The sequence below is a fragment of the Adiantum capillus-veneris genome, chromosome 3 (assembly GCF_014529385.1).
Source record: "Adiantum capillus-veneris isolate H3 chromosome 3, ASM1452938v2, whole genome shotgun sequence".
In the NCBI taxonomy this organism is placed as follows: Eukaryota; Viridiplantae; Streptophyta; class Polypodiopsida; order Polypodiales; family Pteridaceae; genus Adiantum; species Adiantum capillus-veneris.
In genome coordinates, this window is record NC_140933.1 from 98,642,090 (window position 1) to 98,659,324 (window position 17,235).

Sequence of the window (17,235 nt, forward strand, 5' to 3'; positions counted from 1 at the left end):
ACATTGCTTATTACAAGGATCAAGGTGAAGTCATTGTTTTTGGAGACATGAATGCTCGCACAAATATGTTACAACACGACACACAACAAGTCGACATGCCGCATGTATCAAGAAGAGTGGATGACTCATACATGTATAATCGAAGTTCTAATGATGCAAAAGAAGTGGATCACTATGGAAAGTCACTTCTACATATGTGCAATAGTACCGGAATGCTCATTGCAAATGGTGTATCTCTATGGCAAGGCACCAATGACTTTACATGTAGAAAGCACAATGGTGCTAGCGTGATTGACTATATGTTGTTCTCAGAAGCCACTCTAGAATGCATACAAAGCTTTACACTTGGTGAATGGAATCCGGAATCGGATCATAGGATGTTATGTATTGACCTCAAGTGTGGTAAACGGCCCGAGCATGTAGCCTCCAATCATGATGTGAATCATTTGTACCTACGTCTAGACTTCAAACGAGCACTTATATATGCTGATATGGTGGACCAAATGTTAAGCATGATAGAGCATCAAGGGAGCCCAACATTAGAATGCAAGTGGAAAGTTTTCAAAGAAGTAATTTTCTCTTGTGCGAAGGAATGCTTTTCGGCGAAACACATGTCTTGCAAAAGGTCTAAGAAGGGTAGCACCAAGAAGAAATGGTTTGACATGGAATGTAGTCAAGCCCGAAAACACTTGCTAAGATTGGATGCAATCAAAGACAAGGAAGTTTACTTGGAATGTTCACACACATACAAAGCACTTGTTCAAAAGAAGAGGAGAAGGTGGGAAGTCGAAAAACAACTTCTTTTAGCACAAGAGAAAGCACATGCATGTGGCAAGTTTTGGCAAAATCTAAAAGGCAAGCGCGTTGAGAGCTTTGGTGACTTGACTCTTGAGGATATGTATATGCATTGTAAGAACCTCTATGAGCAACCCAATGTTGATAAGATGGAGGGTTGTAGCTCCCTTCCATTTATGTCTCCCTTCTTTACCATTGAAGATGTATGCCGCGCGCTTGAGAAACTTGCTACTCGCAAGGCAAGTGACCTTCAAGGTGTCAAGGCTGAAATGATTAAATGGACAAGCAAGAAAACACGATATTGGATATGCGATATGTTTAACCTTGCACTTCAGTATGGCATGCCTCATGATTGGAGTGCAAATTGGATCAAACCTTTGCACAAAGGAGGAGATGTAAACAATGTGAACAACTATCGCACTATAATGGTTGGTTCTTTGATGGCAAAGTTATTTGGATGTATCATGGAGATGAAGATAAGTGAATGGGCTGAAAAGAATGGCAAACGTGCGCTTGGCCAAGCAGGTTTTCGAAAGCATCATAGCACTATTGATCACCTTGTCACTCTTCGAGTTCTTATGGAAGCGTCTCGATTGAAAGGAAAAAAGTTGTATTGTTGCTTTGTGGATTTCAAGAAAGCTTTTGACATGGTACCGCGAGGAAATCTTTGGAGACGTATGCAAAGCCTTCAAGTGCCGAGAGAATTTATGCATGCAGTCTTTCGCATCTACCAAAAAGTGATTTGTCGATTACGTATGGGAGATGGAATTTCAGAATTTTTTGCAAGCACTATTGGTGTCAAACAAGGATGCCCACTTTCCCCAACCCTCTTTGGGCTACTCATTGATGAATTGGAATACATGGTTCTTGATTTTATGCAGCAAGAAGGCATAGAAGAGGTTAAGATTGGAAATGCGGTGATCATGCTTTTGCTTTATGCCGATGATGTAGTGCTCTTGGCACATACCTTAGAAGATGCACAAAAGCTTATGAGTGTCTTGGAACGCTTTTGCCTACATAGCGGGCTGATCGTGAATGGATCCAAAACCAAGGTTATGCTTGTAAAGACCCTCAATGACGAAAATCCATGCATTGTATACAACAATGAGAAACTTGAAGTGGTAGATCACTTCAAGTACCTTGGCCTTGAGGTTCCATCCAATCATAAATGGAAGGATTGTGCAATGCGTCGCTTGGAAGCCGGAAAGAGGGCTTATTATGCATTTGAGAACATGTGCAATGCAGGAGAGATCAAGTGTTGGGCTCTCAAAAAGTACCTCTTTGACACATTGGTGACACCGGTGCTTCTTTATGGAGTGGAGGTGTGGGGTGGAAGCATCGGGAAGTCTACTTGGAAAGAGTTTGAGAATGTCCAAAAGCGTTTTCTCACCAACTTTCTCCAAGTCAAGACACAAACACCCTACATGCTCTTACTTCTTGAGTCCGGATCGCTTCCCATTGAGGTCTTGGGCATGGAAAGGGTTGTGGAGTACATGCGTAAGACACAACGTAGCCCTTTGCATCGACTTCCTAGAATCGCATATGAAGCAAGTCAAAAGGTTCAAAAGACATGCAAGAGCAAAATACTAAGTTCGGGGTGGATGCTTGATATCAAGAAATGGTTTGGAAGATGGGATGCATGTCACTTGGTCAAGGATGCGTCGATCGACTCCCAAGTTAATGAGGCCTTCTTACAACGCCAATGTATCATGGCTTGGGAGAAATCTGGAGGTTCTCGCTTCAGCCATTACACCACACACGTTGCCCCAAACTACAAATCTCTCTTCTTCTCGGAACGAGGTAACCGAACCCATTCCTACATCCTTGAGCCCATCCCGTTGAGTGCGATCCGCACCATTGCCTCCATTCGTCTTAGCTCCCATTCTCTACGCTGCGAGACAGGACGTTGGGGCACTGGCGAGGAGTGTCATCGACTTTGCACCTTATGCCCTCGTCAAGTGCGAGAGAGTGAGTACCACACACTACTTGAGTGCTCAGCTTTTGACCACATTAGGTCCTCTTTTCCCCATATATTCAGCCATGAGCTCTCCCTACATACCTTCCTCTCCCAACCACGATGTGGACTCTCTATTGCGACGCTCATTTCAGCCATTTTTGAGCATCGAGAGTCACTTATGAACTCCACTCACACCACGTGACATGTTCATTTGGTCCCATAGGTCATATTTGACCTCCCAGGACGATAATAGAACTATCTATCTATCTATCTATCTCTCTCTCTTTCGATTAAAAATTCAGAGTTATGAACTTGCCTCTTCCATCACTCAAGTTGAGTAGAAGAAGAACGCTTTCTGTTGTTGCTGCTAGCCTTTGATCATTCCAAAGCTACAAGCACCTTCAAATTCTTATACGATTCTCCATTTTGAACAATTTTGCTTCGTTTTGTAAAAACTCTGGCTCTCTAAGTATTTGCGTCATTGTATTTATATGCATCATTGCGTCAATGTATTTAATGGTCTTTGCGTCCACTCCAGGTACAATGTATTTAATGGTCTTTGCGTCCACTCCAAGTACGTATGCTCTAGGTATGTTCTCACAAGCAGAGACGCAAAGCACCTCACTCTCTCTCTCTCTCTCTCTCTCTCTCTCTCTCTCTCTCTCTCTCTCTCTCTCTCTCTCTCTCTCTCTCTCTCTCTCTATCTATCTATCTATCTATCTATCTACTTGTCCATGTTTTCTACTCCATTCATTCAATATTAAGTTTAAATGTTCATGTGTTTAATGCACCTATGGATGATGAGGAGTTTCTTTCTTCTTTGTCACCCTAGTAGAGATAGTGGTACGTGGAGTGTCATCGCTCTGGCGCACCATCGCGCGTTCCTACTCCATTCGCATCTCCCTCTGTTTTGGAGCATTCAGCGCGCTCCGAAGCTTCGGTGTCAACGAGACGATCTTCACACTCGTCTAGGCGCCGGCACTCTAGTGGTGGCGGTGGCGGTTGTTGTGGGGATGCCGCCACCCATGCTTCGACACCACCTCGTGTTCGATGAGGCTCTTTATCCTCCCCTTCTTTGCCCATCCTGACACCAGCCACGGCATCACCATCGACACCAGGTTTTGCGCTGCTGACTACCGTTCCCCGCAGTTACACACAACTAGCTACTCCTCCAGGAGTCACTCCAGTGGACACTCCTCGCTTCGGGGCTCAGAATCCAGTGGAGACACCTGGAGTCCGTACGCCTGTTGACATGCCACTAGAGACCCCTGCCGGGACACCCAGGTTCACGCGTGAGCGACGAGAGGGCTTGCCTTACTCCGTCGACTTAAGCGGCGGTATCATCTTGGATGATGAAGGCAAGAAGGTGGTTTCGCGCATGCCCGGTCTTTGCTCTCAGGTGTTTAGACACTACATACTAAACACCTGGAGTGAAGTACCGAATGAATTAAAAGACAGTCATCAGCATGCTTCATGATGAGTTTCCCGTTCCAACACAGGATGACCGCTTCAATGAAGATGTGATGAAGGTTCGAATGCACGAATACTGCAAGCATAAGCGTTCCGAAGTGCAAAAAGCAATCAAGCATGGGTGGAGCAGACCAGATTGACTGGCCAAAGAATATTGGAAGCATGCGAAGAAAGAAGCACGCGAGAATCTCGACAAGTGGAAGCAACAAAAAGAGGCAGCCAGAGCGCGAGTAGAGGTAGGGAGCTCGCACCACTTGGGGAGCAGCGGGTGGGCATCATTTGAGGCCAATTTTGTAAGTGTTTTCGCATCTATGTTTCATAGTTTAGGGTTTATGGGATTTTAAATTCTAACATAATGGATTCTTTGTATGTTTTGACAATGGTCATTTACAGGACGTGATCCCACACCGTATGAGCATGAGTACGCAGGCAGGAAGGGCTTAAACGCGCTTATAGACATCGTGAGTTCTCGCAACGGCATGGTTAGTATTAGGGTTTATTCTTTTATTGTTTTATAAACATCGCTATATGTTTATACATACAAAAAGCTATCTTATTGTTTTTCTTTGCAGAATCCGACAGATACGCCGCTTGGACGCGATGAGACGTCTGATTAGACGAAGTCAGTTTAGCCATAGATAGATAGCATTAGTTTCTTTTTGTCATAGCTTATGTATCATGAGACGACTTTTATACGTCTTTTTGAAAACCATGTATATTTTTTAAATAATGACAATGGTTTGTAACTATTACATTTGCAAAGATTCACAATCAAGTGATTTTGCCTATGTGTACAATTGTCATTGATTTACTTTCATCAATTCACGCTTTTCAGTTTTGTATCTTTATTTTGCAAACAATACTTACTATGGATGATGGAGTTAATGATTATATTGTCTTGTGGGTGACTATTTTGGGTCCATATTTACCTTTGCACTTTTTTTCAAGGTAAATAGACAAATGAAACATTCAATATGGTTGATGGGTGGCAAGGCATTCAATGCCCTGCCACCAAAAAATTTTCCTCTTGGGCGTCGCTATATAAGGCTCTGCAGCGTCGCTATAAGCGTCGCTATTGATGGCTCTGTAGCGTCGCTATAGTCGTCGCTATAGGCGTCGCTATATAGAGATATTTATAGCGACGCTTATAGTGACTGTCATAGCGACGTCCTCGTATCGACGCTCATAGCGACGCTCTTAGAGACATCGAAAGTTATAAAAACCCAGTGTATTTCCATCACTAAAAGCGTCACAAGAGCACACAACCTCTTGTAGTGAAAGATGCGCTTGGGATCTATTTTCTGCCTCTTCCTCCTATGAGATCTTGATCCTGCCATTTATTTCATACTGAGAAATATAAGTTTCTTCAAACATAAATAAAAAGAAGAGCACCACATGATCATATAAGTTTTCAACAAACAATAGCTAAGTATCTCACAATTATTTCCAACTAATCATATAAACAATAACACAAGATGATTAGCATATGTGCATCCTTTGATAGAATGCAAAATTGCTCTATAGTTGTGAAGAGTAAAAGCCAATCAAGTGGATCACGGTGCACGGAGTACATTAAAAAAACTTCACAAACCTACTGGCATGCCGTGATCCACTTGATTGGCTTTTATACACAATAATACTACCAAAACACTAAATAATTATACTCCATAAAAAAAAACCTTGTACACTTTAAAAAGTGGATCATGGCGCATGGAGTACATAAACGAACCTCCACAGAATTACTGGCGTGTCGTGATCCAATTTTTCTAGGTTCAATGTTAAATGGCCTTTTACATTTTGTAGCACAATTCCTAGACATAACTAAACTATGGACCAAATAGGTGTGAAGAGATTGCTTTTACCTTTGTCAAGGCTAGACATTGCTCTTGGAATAGAGATTCAGGAATGGGAATGTTGTTGTTGGTTTTCACGCTTCTGATTCGTGCACCTTGAAGGAGGCAGAGGCCTTTTTAACTCTCTCTCTCTCTCTCTCTCTCTCTCTCTCTCTCTCTCTCTCTCTCTCTCTCTCTCTCTCTCTCTCTCTAGCCTCTATCTCTCTCTCGATGTCTGTATTTGCTTCTGCAAATGATTTCTCTTCTCCCCCGTACTACGTTACTCTCTCTCTCTCTCTCTCTCTCTCTCTCTCTCTCTCTCTCTCTCTCTCTCTCTCTCTCGCTCGCTCTCTCTCTCTCTCTCTCTCTCTCTCTCTCTCTCCTTTTCATACAATAATAGACATTACCGTTAGCGTTTTTCACAAAGCACGTTGAATATTATTAAACATGTGTTAGCAAGACATGCAATAAATGGCTGGTACAACCACAATAAATATATTTTTACAATCGAAAAATATGTGTACTATTTATGGTAACAAATGTACACTTGGATGGGACTTGGATTCATGATAAGAGAGAGAGAGAGAGAGAGAGAGAGAGATAGAGAGAAATAGAAAGAGAAAGAGAGAGAGAGACAGAGAGAGAGAGAGAGAGAGAGAGAGAGAGAGAGAAAGAGAGAGAGAGACCTAACCTCCGAGAGACCTCTGCAACCTCCGAGACGACCTCTACAACCAAGGCGCAAAGCTGATATTGCCAAAGACACAGAGCGAAGAGTAGACAAACTTCTTCAAATGTTCTCAACCGGTTGAAAACAACACATAGGGGAATCTGCCTCGTATACTCATCTCAAACCACTTCTATCCACCAAGAGAGGTATTTCCAGAGTGTTTGTTGATGTAGAAGAGAGAGAGAGAGAGAGAGAGAGAGAGAGGGAATACATGAATTGGAGCACAGCACGCGATAGACTATTGTCTTTACTCAATTTTGAGCCCGAGTGTCGTGATCCTTACAAAGAGAGAGAGAGAGAGAGAGAGAGAGAGAGGGAATACAAGAATTGGAGCACGGCATGCAATAGGCTATTATCCCGTCTCAATGTTGAGCCCGCACGCCGTGATCCATAGAGAGAGAGAGAGAGAGAGAGAGAGAGAGAGAGAGAGAGGGAATACAAGATTTGGAGCACGGTGCGTGATAGGCTATGTTCCCTTCTCAATTTTCAGCCCGCGTGCCATGATCCGCACAAAGAGAGAGAGAGAGAGAGAGAGAGAGAGAGAGAGAGAGAGAGAGAGAGAGAGAGAGAGAGAGAGAGAGAGAGAGAGAGAGAGAGAGAGAGATGGAATACAAGAATTGGTGCACAACACACGATAGGCTATGTTCCCTGCTCAATTTTCAACCCGCTCACCATGGTCCACACAAAAAGAGAGAGAGAGAGAGAGAGAGAGAGAGAGAGAGAGAGAGAGAGAGAGAGAGAGAGAGAGAGAGAGAGAGAGATCCCTTGCATTTTTCTTTTATAGTGGAATGGCAAGAACAAAGGCAACAACAAGGAAGGCAGAGAAAGTACCAAGGCTTACAAAGAAAGCATTTGGAAGGTCTTCTAGTAAGAAGAAAAGACCAGGTAAACCAATGAATATTTTGAAGGAACCAAGAATGAAGAATATTCAGAGAAACATGGGTTTATTTAGAGAGATAAGAAAAGCTCAAAAATGTATTCAGATTTGTGTCCCTAAACTTCCTTTCCAAAGAGCAGTATTGCAAATTTGTGAGGAAGCATGTGATGGTACAATGAGATGGAAGGCTGTTGCCCTTCTCTGTCTTCAAGAAGCAGCAGAAGATTTTTTACTAGAGTACTTTAATGATATCACCATTGTTGTTGCTCATGTTCACCGGGTCACAATAATGGACAAGGACAGTGAGACGCTCAAGAGAGTACGTTGGAGATACGACAAGCTCCTCATCCCTAATGAGTTTATTGACCCTAAAATGAAGGATATATTGCTAATACCACCAGGTCGACGTGAGCATGGGGTTAAGATTCATGAGGTTAATCATGATGTGAACACCAGAGCCGGAGCTGAGCAAGAAGAAAGACATTACATGGAAGCAAAGAAATTAAAGAGGATACAGACTGCTGCTGCTGATGAAGAGGCACAATGGAGAAATTATGGGCTAGTTACCACAGACTTAAATGAAAGAAACAACGATATTTTACATTCCATGAAAGAAGGACTGTTAGCAACAATTGCAATTAGCTCCGGATTCTATTGATATTGGGATTTTGAAAGATCCCAATGCACAAATAACAGACTCTATTCTTTATTTAGGTCTAAAGTAAGTTCCCTTCTCTACCTTTAAGATCCTTTACTTTTGTATTCTGTCTCTAATTAAATCCTTGTTATTGATTGTAGATTAATAAAGAGCCAACTCTCTCAACAAACCCATACTGAAATACATGTTTTATATCCACAGTTGTCTGTGCCACTCCAAATAAAAAACACCCCTCGTGGCACATTGGAGAGATGGTTTGTCCATTGTCCAATGCTTCAAGTCACAACTCTGGTGTTTCCATACGAATCAAATAAATATTGGAGCCTCGTATGCATTGAACTGGACAAACATGTGTTATGGACTGTCAACTCCATACGAGGAACACATTCAAAGATAAGAGTGTGAGTGTTGATATAACCTTGAGTGTTTATTTGGGCTATGGATGATGACCTCAATATTGTTAATAACAAATAACTTTCACTGTTTATAGATGTGTAAAATAATTACTTTACGTCTATGGAAGGCTTTATGGGAATCATGAACTCTACAGGGCAACCTTTAAAGTTGTTGAAGTGCCTAGTCAAAGAGATCTAAATTCCTGTGGTTGGAGATTTCTTCTCCACGCAGAATACATACTACAGAGTTTTTTTGCTTTATGTCTAAGGCATTTCCGTTCTATGGTTTGGACCAACTTGGTGCTATTATGAATTAAAGTATTGACAACAAGTTAACCTACTTTTACAGAATGGTGTGGAAAATTATACCTTGGAATATTTACAATGGTACCACGCATCAATTATTCAACATCTACTATCTATTTGAACTCCAAGAGTTTTAGATGCAGATGATAGTTTTGTCGACGACCATATATTAACTTTAACAATGACCGATGATGAGAAAGTCATGCCAGTTTCCACCACTGAAAACCAAATCCCTAAAACTGACCCCATATTAGAGAAACAAACACCGGTTTGCTTTGCAGTTGGAGCGGCTAAAATGGAAGTTGGGGTTGATCAATGTGAAGTAGACCAAGCTCTTGAAAATGCTGATGTAAAATGCTCTTCAGAGCCGAGGAATGCAATAGAGGGTCTAGGCCAAGTAGAGGAGGATAAGGGAGTGCCTGTTATTGTGGCACAGGATGAGGCACATGATCAATATGAGGGAGTCCAAGCTCCAGTAATTGCTGATGTGAAGAGCTCTTCAGAGCCGAGAGAAGAAATAGAGTGTCTAGACCATGTAGAGGAGGAGGCCAACATTGCAAATCAAAGCCAGGAACAGAAAAAAAAACAAGTTAACCATTCGGCCATGGAAACACAAGAGTCCTGTACTGCACAACCACAAGAGGTGGATACGCTTGGCAATACAGAAGGGAACATCGACACTCAACAATAAAATTTCAACATTAGAAATGACCAGTATGGACTCTTGCTTCAAGTAGATATGGTTGTTCCGGTAATATCCATTGTACTTAAATAATATATTCTTTTTTATTTCTAACTACTTACATGTATGCACACAATGATTGCAGAGACTAATTATTTTGGATCTCAATGGATTTTTGCTGCTACGACAGCCGTACAGTGTACATACAGAGATCTCTGATTTACGTAGTTTCAGCATTGGGAAATCTCAAAGTAGTAATTAGACCAGGCTCAAAGGAAATTTTTACTTTTTTAATTCCACAGTTTAGGGTTGCTATCCTGGTCTTCAATGCAACCCCAAAACTTGAATCCCCTTGTTTCCATAGTTTGTAGTTTGGTTGAAATTCAGAGATCGGATTTTTATTTTGTGTATAGTCAAAGAAATTGTAATACCATTGTGGGACATTTCCACCCAACTAAAGCTAATGTACCACTTTTCTACAAGCCCTTTGAACAGATCAATGTGCCTTGTGATGCTCTCAATACTTTGTTGATTGATGACACACCACATAAGGGTTTACTTAATCCACCCGGCACTACTATTTCCCCACCTTCATTTGAAGGGCATGTTCACGATTTTTACCTGGAGGAAATTTTGGTCCCATACCTGCAAGGAATGTACTTAAGCCCATTGAGCACATCGGAATTTTTACTTACAAATGTACTTAGTAATTCATTGTTTATACATTAAATTGATACTGTGTACTTTTCTATGTGTTTCAAATACTGAGAGAGAGAGAGAGAGAGAGAGAGAGAGAGTTGTGAGCAAACACTTGATATTAAGATTAAACTAGTCAAAAAAGTTACGTTTTGTTGAAGCCATTTAGGCTAGATTACATGGGCACAATTTGAATACGGCTAGAAAGATCTCCGCACAGAAAATGCTTCTCCCTTTGTTGCATTACTTTTCGTCCGCCCAACAAGAAATAAAAGTTTACGGAGTCTATTTCAGCAGTCTCCTCCACTACGTCATGTCAAAGTTGCAAAAAATTGCATTGCTATCTTATTGTAATTATTGTCATAAGATTTAGGTCTTTGTCCACCACTTCCACATCTATGACAGCATTGTTTGCCAAACTTGCTGCGTCTTGATCCATAGGCACATAGAAACCTTCAACAATGTGAGAATTATTGTACCAAAAAGAGAATATTAATGTCTGTATTGCAAGCATATACTTGACAATAAAAGTGTCAAGATAAATCTCGCAACATATACCATCTGTTTCTTTCACATACCACCCTCGATCAAGAAGCTTATCACACAAGAGGGAATCAAATGATTTGCAGAGCAGCATAGTTTTAGCAACATGTACATTGTAGGTATGAAATAACTCAACAAAGAGACCAACAGGATAAAAATTTGCAAGTTTCACCAATTTAGTGGGTACAATGTTTTGGAGAGACCTCTGAACATCCCTATAGAGCCTGCTCCTCAATGCCTCACTCATTGTTGTGTCGGGAACGTGCCAATCCACGGAGTTCCACTTGGTTGGTTGTGAAACCTTCACCAACACTCCTGTCTGAGTCCTTTGATTGAGTTGGTAGAAATGGTCATAGAAGAAAATACCCTCGTCTGCAAGGCTTTTGCTAGTTTTGCCCACATACTGCAAGACCCCAATATGAGCATGGGTCACAGAGATGAGACCTATAATGCACTCCAGTGGCTCCCATTCCTCATATGAGGAAGGATAAACATCTGTGAATGTAAAAGAATAGAAATAAATACAAACATCTATATAACCTAATTAAATATCTCTAATAAGAGAAGAAAAAAACAGATTCACATTTGAAGTGTAAGATAACATTTATAGAGGAGTGCTAAATAATTAACTCACAGTTTCACCGTGGATTATGCACCATGGAGACATCGCCGCCATTAGCAATCACATCAAAGTGAGTGAAAACATGTTGAACAAAGACCTCTTTCACAGTCTTCTTACCAACCTCGACTTTGAAATCCAGAACTCTTGATTTCCATGCAGAACGAAACATATTTGTTGCCTTCGAGCTTTTTCTCCTTCTTGGTTGCATAAGAACCCAAGAACCTTTGCTTATCCTCTGATCTTGCCACCTATTATCTGCAGTAAGAGAGTTTGAGATTGAGATAGTTCTTATGCTACTACATGGTCTTCTTGGCACACTAATGGTGAGTTTAGCTGGGGATAGTATAGAGCAACCTCTAGAACTTCTTGGGCAGAAAGAAGAAGAAGCCATAGTTAGCTATAATGGAGGGAGAATGAGTTTTGAAAGCCTTTCATAAAGGTAGTGGATATCTTTTAATGAAGGGAGAGAGTTAGCTATCAATCAGTATAGTCAGATTTCAGCAACTTGACGGCTACTGACAGTGGGCCCTGCTTTGTGAGACGAGGAAGTTACCTTACAAAAATGAGACAAATCTCACTATTTTAAAATGATTTCTTTCATTTTTGTGATATTTTCCATGCATTTCTACTTTACGTAAGGTTGCTGCTCATTGGTTGTGCCTTCTTTTTTATCTCTCTTCAATAAGGCCCTCCAAATGACCTCCTAAATTTCCTAATGTGGCCTTAAAACCATAGTTTGCATACATTTTGAGAATCTGATGACAAAACAAATGCTAGCATAAATCATAATATAGTAAAAACTACAAAATTTATCTCAATATTGAGCTTTCACCACATGCCCACAAAGAGGCACATTGTTCACCCCCTTTGACCCTGCACATCCTCCGGTATGTGCCAACCCTTAGAGGTCATCTAAGTCAACATTTTCACCTATAAACTCATTTTCATCATCCAAATCCCTATCTTTAAGCATGCTAAAGCCTTCATCTTCAATTTGAAACTTTTCATCTCTCTTTCTATATATTTTGACAAGCTTACCCACAATTGGAACCTTTAGCTCCACACCATCCATCTCGCATAACTTGTAGGTAGCATTAGGAAAAGCATGTTTAACCACGTACGGGCCAAACCACCAGTTAACCATCTTGCACATAGTTGTGTACTGATTGTCCAAAGTCCTATGATAAATGAGAACCCAATCACTTCTTGAAGAGAACTTGTCCTTAGTCTGTTCCATTTGTCAAAATCATCCTTGCTTCAAACGAGCAGTCTTCAACTTTTCTTTTGCAACCTAAATATCCTCACTTCTCTTTTCTAGATGTAAAATCCTCAAAGCAGGAAAATCTTCTCTACTCAATTCTATATCCCAAGGCAATATACTCCATGTAGCCACCACCTCCTCTAGAGGCATAATAGGCTTTTGAACATACATAAGTTCTCATTGCATAAAACCTATAACTATGATGTGTGTAGTGTGGTCCGCCCATACAACATATGTTAGTAACCAAGACCAATCATCAATATGACATTTACATGCTTTAGCCATTGCCTTGGTAATGGGAGGATGCCCTCTTTCACTCTTACCATTCCCTTCTGGATTGTATGCAGGAAAGAGTGATAACTTGATACCCATATGAGTAAATACTAAAAAAATATCTTGCTCCCAAGAAGAATGGAACATTGAGGTTTGTTGAGATGTCAAGCTCAATATGTACAGCTCTTGGATGACTACCACCGACAGTCATCATCATTGGCGCACCTTGGTGGATATGCATATCTTCGCCAATGATACTATAGTTGTACTACACCAAATTGGTCTACCTACCGGAGTGATGTCACACCTATCTACTCACCTCACTCACTAGCGGTTCATACTAGACCGTTATACTAATATCTCTTTTATGTTGTATTTTCTCTTATGTTTTATAGACCTATTATCTTGAATTTGTGGAGAAGAAGAAGAAGAAAAATCTTTTGCCTCATCTTTGTGTGTGTGTGTGTGTGTAATTTGGAGAGTGCGTCTAAAGGTTCTATTTAGATGTGACTGTGCAGCTAGATTTCCATTCCGGGCGTGTTTTGACCCCCGTTTTGGAGTTAGAGTGTGCTCGCATGCAGAAATGCTAAGGTTTGAGATTTTGCGGATCTGCATATAAGTGGTGCAAAAAGATTTGATTTGGCTACGATGTGCATAGATATCATTCAGTATAGTGAAAAGGTTTATGTATGTAGATTGTGGTTATAAGTGATAATTGATTATTCTTAGTAGGCTGCTCAAAGACTTTGTAAAGGGTTAGAACCATGTCGTCCAATGCTTAACCAGGTTGTTGGTGAAAAGCTAGATAAGAACAACTTCTATGCTTGGAAGTTCAGAATGACCAATTTCCTTATGGGGGCAAAGGTTATTGGGACTACATTGATGGAGAGCATGAGATAACACCACCATTGCTAGAGGGTGTGAGTGTTGCGCAAATTAAGACATTTGAAGATTGGAACCAGGGAGACAGGACAATATGATTAGGCATATACAGGATGCTCAATCTCCTCAGGAGACTTGCGACATTTTGTTGTCATTGGATGTAACCAACACAAAGCCAAGGAAGTTGCAATTGAAGATTGAGTTGAATAATATTCAAAAGAAAAGCCAGTCCATCAATGACTATTCATTGAAGATAAAGGGCATATGTGAGTCATTTGCATTAATTGGTGTTACAATAGGACAATGATGATAAAGTAGAAGCCTGTCTGTGAGATTTGAGTCCTGATTACAAACAGTATAAAATTGGCATCCACCTTCAAGAAAACATTCCCTCGTTTATAGATTTAGTGTCCTTATTGATTGTGGAAGGGAAGGAACTTGAAGAAAACTCCTCTAAGCAAGGTGGAAACAATTCTAAACAAGTCCTTTTCAGCAACAAAGGAAGAGAAAGAGGACGTGATATAGGTGGTGGATGAGGCAACAACCAAGCACAATAGTAGAACAATAATCATGGTCAAAACAGAGGTGGTGGTCAAGGAAACTTGCAAGGTAGGGGGAGTCCAAGAGGTTGTGGAAATGTGAAGCACAATAATGCAGGTCAACACAAAAATGTACTATGTTGGGGCTGTGGAAGACATGGTCACTTTGAGCATGACTGTCCAGATAGAAGGCAACAAAACAATTATGCAACCACTAACAGGAATGCAAATGAACCTAAGAGGCTATTTGTGGTGCAACACATGCTGAATACTATGTCTATGAATGTGAAAAAAACCACTGATAATGTCTGGTATGTGGATTCTGGTGCATTGAATCACATGACTAGCCATGGTAAATGGTTTAAGGAAATGCAGACTTTACAAAGTCCTAGTTATGTAGGAACTGGGGATGATACTGAACATCCTATTGTGCATACAAGAAATGTGCCATTGTATATGATAGATGGTAAAGTGAAGTATCTGGCTCATGTACTACATATACTTAATATTACAAAGAACCTGGATTCTGTTTGGAAAATGGTTGAGCAAGGTTTACAAGTCCCCGATGGTCTCTTTTTAGAAGAGCATAAAAGAAGGATGGAAGGATGGTTGTGCAAGGAAAGTGAAGTCGTGGAGCGGAGCATAGATCAAATCACACACACACAGAGATACACAAAGAGCTTACACAGTACACACAAAATCGTTTGAAGGGTTATCTCCCAAAACCTTATTATCCAAAAAAGTATAAGTGAGTATATACAAAGAGTTAGTGATAAGTGAGTTAGGCGGGCGGGCGGCCATATCCGTATAAGAGGCCACTTGGGCTTTAATCCCAACACCCTCCCCCTTAAAGTCCAATGTGGCACTTTAAGTAACTCTAAATCTATGAACATAAACGTACAAAGATTTACATGGCTGCCATCTATCCAATGCCCAATAACTCACGACAATGCACAAAGCCCTCTCCTGGAAGTCCCTTTGTGAGTAGATCAGCAGGATTGTCCTTGGTGTGGATCTTCAGCAGTTGTATCTGCTTGTCTTCGAGTACTTCCCTAATGAAGTGATATTTCACATCAATATGCTTAGTCTTCGAATGGAACACTGGATTCTTTGCCAATTGTATAGCACTTTGACTATCACAATATAACTCTGGCATATCTACTTTGATTCCCAAGTTTGCTACCAATCTACCAAGCCAAATAGCTTCTTTGCATGCCTCATTTATTGCAACATACTCAGCTTCTATAGTAGACTGCGTAATACAATCTTGTAATCGAGATCTCCATGATATGGCACCTCCAGCCAATGTAAAGACATAGCCTGATGTAGATATCCTCTTATCCAAGTCTTCTGCATAATCTGAGTCAGTGTATCCTCTGACACTCAAATCCTGACTACCATAGCATATGCGCATACTCTTTCTATGTTTTAAGTATCTCATGATACCTTTCACTGCCTCCCAATGTTTCTTGCCGGGATTTGACATATATCTGCTAACCACTCCCACTGCAAATGCAATATCCGGACGTGTAGCAATCATTGCATACATCAAACTACCCACTGCAGATGCATATGGAATCTTATCCATTTCAGCCTTTTCTTCCTCAGACACAGGACAATCTTGTTTGCAAGTTTCACATATGGTGGCAAACACTCAATGCCTTTCCCTTCTCCATATTGAAACGTTGCAAAACCTTGTCAATATACTCTGTTTGAGATAACCAAATCAACTTCTTTGATCTGTCTCTCTCAATGCGCATACCAAGTATATGACTTGCCTCACCCATGTCTTTCATGTCAAACGATTTTTCCATCTTTGACTTCAAAGCTGAAATTTCTTCCAAGTGTTTGCCAGCAATCAACATGTCATCCACATACAAAATAAGGATCATCCAACTGCCATCCTTAGCCTTTTTTGTATATAGACAGTGATCGAACTCACTACGTTTGTAGCCTTGAGAAAGCATAAACTTGTGGAACTTATGGTACCATGCCCTCGGTGATTGTTTTAAGCCATAAAGACTCTTTAACAACTGGCATACCATTAGGGCCAATTTGGATCAAAAAGGGGCTGTGTAAGGATCTAAAAAGGGGCAACCTAAAAAAGACCATGACGATCTTACCAAAACTATTCGACATGGGTACTCGTTGGATAGACCTCATCAAGCACCACAAATGGACCATATGAGCACTAAATTTGGAGCTCATATGCAAAAGTTATGGCTAAAATAGTGCAAAATATTCCAAAAGCAAGTGAAGGAGATCTTGACAAGTGTATAAAAGTTCCATACTTTTGACAATGTGGCTCCTCCTTGACCCTTAGATCAAGAATAGAGAAACCCTAAAGAGCCCTTCTTTCATCCAAATTGGCCCTAATGTCAAATCTTCCTTGCCTTTCTCAACAAACCCTTCTGGCTGCTGCATGTAAATTTCCACATCTAAATCACCATGCAAGAACGTTTTCTTTGACATCCATTTGGTGCAACACCAAATCCAATATGGAAAACAATGCATGAAAGCATCTCAATGTAGTCATCTTGACCACTGGAGAGAAGACTTCATCAAAGTCAATGCCTTGTTCTTGCCTAAAGCCCTTGGCAACAAGCCTTGCTTTGTACTTTGGCTGACTACCATGAGCGGTGATCTTATACCTGTAAACCCATTTACAAGGTAGAGCCTTTTTTCCCTATGGTAATTTAACTAGCTTCCATGTTTGGTTT

At 40.8% G+C, this 17,235-nt stretch overlaps 2 pseudogenes; one reads left to right on the top strand and one right to left on the bottom strand.

Moving 5' to 3' along the window:
• Positions 1-7,569: 7,569 nt before the first annotated feature.
• LOC147461374 (histone H3-like centromeric protein cnp1 pseudogene) lies at positions 7,570-8,495 on the top strand (annotated as a pseudogene).
• A 2,075-nt stretch (positions 8,496-10,570) lies between these two features.
• On the bottom strand, positions 10,571-11,951 carry LOC147461375 (uncharacterized; annotated as a pseudogene).
• Between the last annotated feature and the right edge of the window lie 5,284 nt (positions 11,952-17,235).